This window comes from Varroa jacobsoni, unplaced genomic scaffold, assembly GCF_002532875.2.
Source record: "Varroa jacobsoni isolate VJ856 unplaced genomic scaffold, vjacob_1.0 scaffold_1052, whole genome shotgun sequence".
Lineage (NCBI taxonomy): Eukaryota > Metazoa > Arthropoda > Arachnida > Mesostigmata > Varroidae > Varroa > Varroa jacobsoni.
Window position 1 is genome coordinate 50,816 of NW_019213954.1, and position 9,634 is coordinate 60,449.

General features: G+C 38.5%; 1 long non-coding RNA gene across 1 annotated transcript; it reads right to left on the bottom strand.

Moving 5' to 3' along the window:
• Window positions 1-2,556: 2,556 nt before the first annotated feature.
• LOC147752725 (uncharacterized) lies at window positions 2,557-7,415 on the bottom strand. Its single transcript, XR_015313311.1, has 2 exons — window positions 6,988-7,415; window positions 2,557-3,076 (listed from the first exon to the last, which is right to left on the bottom strand). It is a non-coding gene; the product is annotated as an uncharacterized LOC147752725 (long non-coding RNA).
• Between the last annotated feature and the right edge of the window lie 2,219 nt (window positions 7,416-9,634).

Here is a 9,634-nt window from a genome sequence, read left to right on the forward strand (position 1 = left end):
TGACCGTTTCATCCAAATCAGCTTCAGGTCAGCGAGAAATACAACGGCCAAACGACTACTCCTTACCCTCACGCGCCTAACCCTGTAGAAACTACACCAGTAGTTTCGATAGTTGTATAAAAGGACAACAGATAAGGCCACCTAAAACGATCAGACCTATTTGACGTATGGTCCAGACGATTAATAACGGGGCTTCGCAAATTATGTTCGTTTATTTAATCGCACCTGTTGTGTAGTATATGTCACTGCAGAATTAAGATGATCGACCCTTTCTTTATCAGCCTGGCTCGTTGACCCCCAAAAAATGATGTAAGTCAAACCCTAAATTCCTTCACTATGTGATAGGAGTTTAGAAGCCATATGCTATTTCCTGAAAAAGGTTAACCAAAGAATGAGATCTTAATTGTATTTTATTGTTTAATTAAGAAAGAAAAACGGCATACATGCATATATTCAATGCTGGTAAAAAGACATTACGATTCGCTGTCTCAGGTCCCGCCTGCAGTGAAACGCTCCCACAATCCTCAAAGGTATATATTCAATAGTAATATTTAAATACATTTTTCATATCATGATACGGGCACCACTGACTCTTGTATAATAGAAATTTTTGTGGGGTTTTTCACGCGGTTCCGTTCTCTGGTCAATTCGATCCTGTGGTAGTAGGTAGCTATAGAATCTCAATTGTCGCTAATAGCTCTCTAGATAGGCTAGAGTGTGCTATCAGCATACATATTTCGTGTACATCGAAGCGGAAGGGTAGCGTTTTACTCAGCATTACAACAGACCGACATGGGCCAGATGAGTGCTTGTCGTTTCTCTAGTCAATCCAGAACTTAGGGTACAACAATGGTTATTCAGCTACCGTGAAAAAATTAATTTTTATCATCATTTGTATTTAACGATCGAAATGCTTATAGTACCGGTATAGTAAAGGGCAATAAATAAGAGTTTGAATTATTGTTTTTTTTTTTTTATCAATACATCGTTTTACTATTGAAGGGTGATTTTGACATATATTTGCCTTGTAATAATCATTGCTTATGTACTGTTAGCAGTATTTTTGGATGCATTTCACTCTCAAAGGTAGAGTAGTATTTGCTGAATTAAACAAACGCCACATGGAGAAGCAATGTAGTTGTTTATCCAATTTTTCGAAGGTGTACAACTTATATAGTGCATGACGATAGTCTGCCCGTGCTATGCAATACCTAATCTGTTGTTCTTATTTTTTTTTTTTATAATTAACTACGAACTAGCTACTGAAGCTCTAGAAATAATATCTCGTTTTCTCGGACTCTGGATGTTGTGTGCTACGGAAGTTGTAAATACAAAGTGGTCTTTAATTCAATATGATCCGGGTCGACTCATGCTAAACGGCATAACACCAAAAGAAATACCTAGCAAAGCTAATGTTCGATGAATTTTGACAAGATAAAAGATTCAATCTTCTTTTTTGCATTAGCAATACAACGTCTCCTCTGACTCGGTGGTTATACAATTTAACGCGCGGCACCTAAAAAAAATGTCCTGTTCATTTTACCGGGCCTGATTAGGATTAGTGGAACGAAATGTAATTTCGAAATTATTCGCTTATGAGTTTATTATATATAAAAATTATAATGCTGGTTCCGATAACGATTCGGCCGGAATTTGCTCAGTGCTTTGCTATTGAAAGGAAGCCGCGTGGTGTCTATGCCGCACTAATCCCATGCGAGAACGGATGGCTTCAAATGCCGATTAGAAGGCATCAAGTAATGGATATTTTGCCGCTTTATTAGATGACGTCAAGTCTTCGGTGAGCAACTATAAGTGAAACGTATTGAACAATGAAGAGGTTCCCGGTTAATGTTTGTAAGATGGGCATATTTTTGATTCTAGTTTGTTGATTACCTACGACGCACATGAGGCCCGCCCTAGAAGTGAGCAGGGCTTCATACCTGTACTATACACCTAGTCAGAAAGCCATCTATTAAAAAAAGTTAGATAAATACAATGCGCGGTATCAGTTAATCGACTCTAACCTAGCACGAGTCAAGTGCATTACGAACGTTTAAAACTAAAGTTTCCTTTCTATTAAATCATCTAAAGCTCTCTACATTGTCGAATGTGATACCAGACAAACCCCTACCTACCTACCTACCTACCTACCTACCTACCTACCTACCTACCTACCTACCTACCTACCTACATCCAATTCAGTTGGTGCCGGTCCTTCACTCGCCGTTCGGAAACCACCTAAATATTGAGATTTTATTGAATTACACATTTGTTTTTCTGAAGCATAGGTCGAAGCATAGGCCATCGAGGATAACGGCCTCAGTGACTCTTCGACATCCAGATGGTCCTATTAGTTGAAATGGACGCGGCAAATGATTCGAAATTGCGTTTCTGTTTTGCTTGAACTGAGTTCGATTAAAAGAAAAGATGTGATTCTGTGAATAAATCATTGAAATTGAAAGGTAATAATTTTTAGTGGATTTTTTTTCGTTGTGGATATCTAGGGAAAAATTTTCCGGGCTCGTCAGTAAAATTCGGAATGACAACTTAAACGGCTTTATACTTTCGGGGTACGTTTTGAATTTATTAAGTAACAGTTCTGGGAGTATACGAAACTAAGCTTGCTCATTTGGTTTGTTTGGGCACCCTTGCCTTGATTAGATTTGGCCTGACGTATCTCTGCCAACTATCGGCAGCTGATTTAATCACCATCCCAGGAACAATGCTGACACGTCGGTTAAGGCCGACGATGAACAGTCATTTTGAAAAAGCTATTTGCAGATGTATTAGACTAAAGTCTAATCCAGATTTAGCAAAGTTAATTTTACTTCCTGCAGACAAGATGTACTTGATCACTTTATCCGTATTAATGCTTTGATGTTCGATGATGGTAGCGTTTTATTCAAGTAAATCCCTCTTTTTTTTGGCCTAAAACCATCCGCCACAATATTTCTTCCGCACATTTAATATACCGTCATATGTAAGGTGCAATTGTTTAGCTAGGAGCAAGTGAGATGGCTGGACCACGTTGGCCTGTGATCGTCCTGTCTATGCACAGTAGAAGTGGACATTTCGTCTGAAAAAACGTAATTTTATATGGGAATTCAGTGACCTTGTCTACGATTCCTTACGTCGAGTCGGTGCGGATGTGTCATTTACGCTAGCCATCTAACCAGCGTATCTTTTTAAAGCTTATTAAAAAAAAAAAAGTTCAAAAGTAAAAGTCTATTCGTAACGATTTGTCAATATATATATATATATATATATATATATATATATCGCCAAGTTCAATATACAGATATCAGAATACTGATTGCATTGCGGCAATAAACGACTATTATTTTCCAAGAAGAGAAGGTGTTAAGTATATCAAAATCACTCAAAAGGTTCTACTTTACCCAGTAAAATCATTCACCAAGTTAGGCATCCTAATACAAGGCAGATCACCTAGTTAATGTATGCCACCAATTCGAAATACTGCCAGCACTTCGACGAGATGGCCTGGCTTGTTGAAATGGCAAAATTATTACAGTAATTGAAATATTACATGCTATTTCAATTATCTGCTAGTAAATACCGATACTATAGATTTGTAGAAAAAAGTCCGATGTCTTTGTCGCAGACCGATAATACGCTTTTTCTGCACTTATGTTACTGTGGATTGTTCCAGGGGCATAGGATGTGCGTTATTACTACTATTACATGGTCGATGAGCGGAATGAGGCTATATGACTCAATTAGGCATTAAGAAAATGATATAATTAGGTTTTTACATTAACTTCTCTAATAATAATCGAATTATTATTATTATACTATTTATTATTTTTTGTCTCCCGACAGGCACAATGGTGTGTAGTCTAACGTTCTGTTACGTCTTAGGGACGCATTCATTTTATGATCAGTTACATGGTTTCACAGAAACTCGAGCAGTGTTTTTTGCAGTGTCTTGGCCCTCTAGAATTAACGGTGGCCTGAACAGGGGTACGTAACACGAACGTGCTTTTTCAGTTACGTGAAATTCCTCTTCTATGTGGTACATTTCCAGAGTCGGAACACTGGTTTGTCTTGCTGGAGAAACCAAATACCGTCTGCTGTGTCGAACATATCCGTAACGCCGTCGTAGAGTAAATCAAAGCAAGCTAGAAGGGTACATTTAGGGAAGGGTAACATACTTTTTCTTACTGAAACAGAATTTTCCTATACTGATGTGTAGTACTCCCTACGCGTATCTCTCCTTGTAATAAATGTGCTTGTGAAAACCAGAGAAGCATTAGAAGCAGTATAAAAGGCCATGATCTTTACTAGGTTGGGCGCAAAGGTCACTCCTTTAGCCATGTCCTGCTGTCTAGCCCGCAGAAATACAGACTTGGTTATACAGTAAAACAAAAGTTGCTTGAAATTATCCCCATGCATGTAAAACTCTTCGATAAGATCGTTGTGGTTTTTGGTAAAATGAAGGCATGGATATGAAACGTCTGACAAAAAAATATGCGAAAATTTCGCCAAAAGAATCTTTATATAATATACACCATCTTAATACATGTATCTATATATATATATATATATATATACATATTAATATTTAGTTAAATTTTAAGAAAAATGTGTGTGTACCAATGCAAGAAGTTAAGTTTCTTGAAGACGTCACCGGGCAAGTACGTGCGCAAAAGGCTTAACATGTTCGAGCAGGCCATCGCTGCATGCGCTTTGGCAGGCCAATAGGGTACACCTAACCCTCGCTTGATTCGTCTCAGATCTCGCTTTGTATGAGGCTGATTAATTTGCGAACGTTGCCATATATGTATAAATCGATTGGAGGATTTTGAAATTTTGTGCTTCTCCATGCTGTAAGTATGAGAAAAATACGATCGCTTCATAATGCAGAGAAACATTTTCTGAATTACAGTTTATCTTCCTTCATGTATCAAAAGCGTTCTAATATTGTTTACCCGAAAATATCTTCGAGTGCCATTTCGGTTTCTGAGAGAAGTTTAGAAACTGAATACTAACCAAAATTTCACAAAACCAGTCTTCGTCATGTGTGCAACGTAAAGACCTACTATATTAAATATTTTTTTTTTTATAAAATTATTGATTTCGCCCTGTTACTCAATTGTATACGTACTGTTGTACAGACTAACGATGTCGTTCGTAGCACTATAACTAAGCAAAGATGTTGCGTGATTTCGTGCTATGTTTTTAATAGAAACAACTGTTAAAACATTCGCAGTAGACGATTTCGTCTGAAAACCTTATCATTATATAAATGATAAGATACAGTACGCTATAAAGACGAATGACAGTACGCTATTAGAGTGCCCCTTGCCGCTAGTTTCTTTTGTTTCGCCAGACGACATTGCGTCCATCACCGTTGGCCAATGTTGACTCGTCTGATGCGAAAGTCTAGTGAAACGATAGCTACATACTGTAACCAGGCCTTAAGCAAAGATAACTGTTTCCTTTCAACTAACGATACGCCGTTTGTGCTATCGTACTTTACGCTCTGCTTAACAGTCAGCTTGATTTACAGTACTGCGGTACAGAATGCAACCGGCCAGCCAGATCATGTCTAGTTAATGCTATTTGAAAAATGCACCGTACTTCTCAGATTTGGTAGCTTATAATAGTGATATAGCTCATAGCGTAGCAGCGTACCGAGGCTACTTATTCGTACACCTTTTTCATCAGGTGTTTTCTATAACGTTTACGTCTCAATTCATATACATAAGACAGCCTACGTATCTAAGCTTACACTGATTTGTTGATATGATGATTTCATGTTAACTTCCTGTTTGCGTTCACAGTCGAGTCTGTGTCGAAGCAAGATACGCGCTCGAAATAACCTCCTCTATTGAATCAGCAGTACCAAAATTCAACAATGCCGAGGGTGCTCTGTTTCTCCAATCTTATGTATATAAGAAATTGAAACTTTCTCGTTCGTACATAATACATCTTACGATAAAGTTAGCAGTAGAAGCACTGCTTGACTTCTATAAAAGAATTGCACAATCGGCAGGCTAAGATTTTCGATGCAGCGGTCCTGTTCCATCTAATTTAGGAATAAAGTGAACATATCAGAAAAAAAAACGATGTGTCTCGGACTCATGTTTTCAACGGCCAGGTGCCTAGACGACCGGGCAGCCATGGCCTCTATTTCAAAGAGCCTGCTATATTCCAATATGGCGCTCTCTAAGAGGTTCCGACGTAGGTGTCTTCGTACAGTTTTTCTGACAAGGCCCACTTCCGACAGCTTTCTACGGCGATCTCACACATAATATCAAAGCAGGCGAGCAAAAATTGATAAGGCGCGCCAAATTCTTGAAATAGACCCGAAAAAAAGGCCTCTTTGTACGAACGCGAAAAGGCGCCGCCAAATAAAATTTGAATAGACAATAATTTGTGAAGTGCCGTTCGTGAAAGGGTCCGAACCAAATCATATTCGGTGAGTAAGTATATTTGGCCAAAAATAATAGTACGAACTAGAGGTCAGCTCAGAGTTCGTTTCTGTGCTGGGCGCAGAGAGCGAGCGCCAGGCTTCAGCCTAGGATAGGAATGCACCTATCGTCGTCTGGCTAATTTATGTTTGCTAATAGCTAGTGTTTGCTAATTGCTGGGTAGCAGGTAAAGGCAAACTCGACAGTGCACCTCAGTGTGCAGAAGCTCGTACATGATCAGCACTCTTTCGAAATTAATTGGCAACTGGTAAGTGAAGATTCAGCTGACTGCGTGCCTATTGATCAGTGATTCGCACGGTTCGAGCGAAGTCACGCAAAAAACGTTCATCTGATATGCTCATTGCTGCTCAGTTGTAATATTAAACACTTTGAACTGACCTAAAGCACAATCAAATCTGGAAAGCTAACTGATAGTACCACGTATAGTATAATCAAGAGCCTCGTAGGGTAGAAACCGTATATAGTTAGTAGAGCACAGTAGTGCGGTGCCCCTGTCAGATCACCGTGTCCACACATTACCACGCAAACTTACCAACAACTGATTAACGTTGCGGCCGATGCACGATGCCTCTTGTCGATCGCCGAAGTTTAAATTGATACCGTAGAGCTTGCATTACCGTAGCAATAAATACACTATGGCACCATTTTGGGTTTGCGACCTGCTTACAATTGTCATATAACGTGATCTAGAGTTTCTTTCTTATAAAGAAATAGAGTAGAAGTTGTCTTTCTATTCTGTAAGAACACCGTGAAGTATGCTTGATAAGCGTCGATACGATCACGAACGTAACAGTCTATCCTAATATATTAGACCTAATATGGAGTTAAGTAAAAAATCCAGTCAGACCTTGAGGCAAACACTTGGCAATATACATATATATATATATATATATATATATATATATATAAAATAAGCATATATAGCACAATGTCTTGGATCTAGCACAACACGTGTCTTCAAACGGGTTGCTGAATGATGAATGCGTATGTTTACTTAAACACCTAACTCATCACATACTGCTGACGTGAATGATGATGAATCCTCGTTCTCCATGTAAGACTCTGACGTGCCTTTGCTCGTCTACTACGACCCACTTTGTAGCTAAGTATACGGGTTTGACGGTTTGCTACTTGGTTGCCGTAAAGATAACGTGCTATGCCAAATTATTGTGACACTCTACGTAGAACGAGGTATGGTACACACTTGAACCGGTATTCTTGTTGTAAAAGAAAAAAAAATTGGTATTAATATCGATAGATTTATTGAAGATCGACAGACAGGAAGAAGTATGTCGATATTGCATGTGTTTGGACGTCCCTAGCCAATTTCCGGAGCGTCATAATATATATAACATCGATGATTGAGTATAGTGTTTTTTGTACTTAGGCACATAAAGTAATTTCGAGTCCCGATAAACTGATAGTTTGTGTTGAAGAAATATTTGCTAAGAATTTTCAACGAGTAATGCTCAAAGCGGTAACGGTAACGAGCGGTAACATAAGGACCACAAATGGATTTGTTAAATTATGTGGTCAATATCCGTGATATGGTAAGCGTACTTAAAGCGAAAACCACTGCCCACATTAAAGCTAATCGCCTTACGTTAATCACTACCATAAACTTGTACGAACACACTAAAATATAATTATATTTGATTATTATTTTTTTGTAAGAATAAGTCGTTCGGATCACCACTTTGGTTCCGTATCAAGGGCCTGTCCTACTAGATGGGGTAGCGTGGCCTGGTTTTGCTCTACCTACGTAGTTCCTTCCCACGATTAGTTTAATGGGGAACGTATTGGCATGCTAATCTCAAGGACATGTCCTAGTCTAGTTTCGAACCCGCATAGGATCCAGCCGATTGATGAAATGCCTGACAATGGTACCGGATGTTCACACTTGAAATCTTAGCATCAGTTACTAGCGCACTGGGTATATTTCCCAATAGTTATATCGTGTCGCGCCCATCAAATCCAGCTATAATTTTGTATCATCGTACAGTTATGACTGGGAGCATTATTTACTACGTTTAACGAGGTTTTGCATAGAACTCAGATCCTGACGGAAATAAGGCTACAGACCAGTTCAGGGCATAGCATGTTACCATTAATATTCAAACAGCAATTTATATGAAAAATTACAAGATAAATCCCGGATTGCATTTTTATTTTAATTATAATAATTTCCAAAAATAGTTATTAGCATTTATTGCAACAGATACACATTCTATAGCTAACCCACGTAATAACCTTAAATTCGGCTTACTTTCTTTTTTTTTTTGTAGCTTCTTGGAACCCGGCGCACTTTGCCTAGAAAAAGGCTATCATCAATCAAGGTGCCATACGATCCGCGTTAGTTCGGTTAGATTTAGCGTATTACATGGCCTACCCTTAAGATAATGATGATAATCAATTTAGGCTAAGTCAAAATATTGGTGGTCATTGTAGCTATCTTTTTTCCTAACGACGTCGCAAGTTTGAGAAAGCATTGATAGATTGGGCCGTACCGGGTGCATTTTGGCAGGTGCAATTTTATTTAAAGCAGTAGTACTACCTATGATTTTCTCACCGTGGCAGCGTTCACGAGTCGCATACGTTTACGTATAGGTATACAAATTATTTATTTACATAACCTTCGTATAGTAATGCCTTCGATCGCTCCCGTTGTATATTTTTTTTTAGCTACCCTCCAGGTTGTGAATAGATCCTTAGGTACATCCAACATTTACGCTGCATCCGTGTCATACTGTATTGATAATGGAACAGGGTGTAATTTTTTTTGTAGACAATTATTCACAATCATTTTTGTTTTAACCAGTCATTTTCTGTTAAAAATAATTTACCCTCGCTCGATATGATCTCGCCTTCTTCTCACCCACACAAGTCTAATACAAAAGGTTATCGGTATAGCTTCCATCGGAAACTCCTGTCATTGAAAAAAACTAGGACAGAATCTGAGGATTATCGATGCCTAATAACGATAATCATAAAACGCCAACTAAAATGTGTGTACAAGAAGGGGGATACGTCAAAGATTATACGAGGCACCCAGCGGAATTTGTGGAACTCCTTCAATATTGAATAAATATATATTGAACCTTGTCCGTGCCTGTCAAGTAATCGTTATCCTCTCGTCGCAGCATTTGCCAATGCATACAGAAGTTAAGAAACATACCGAT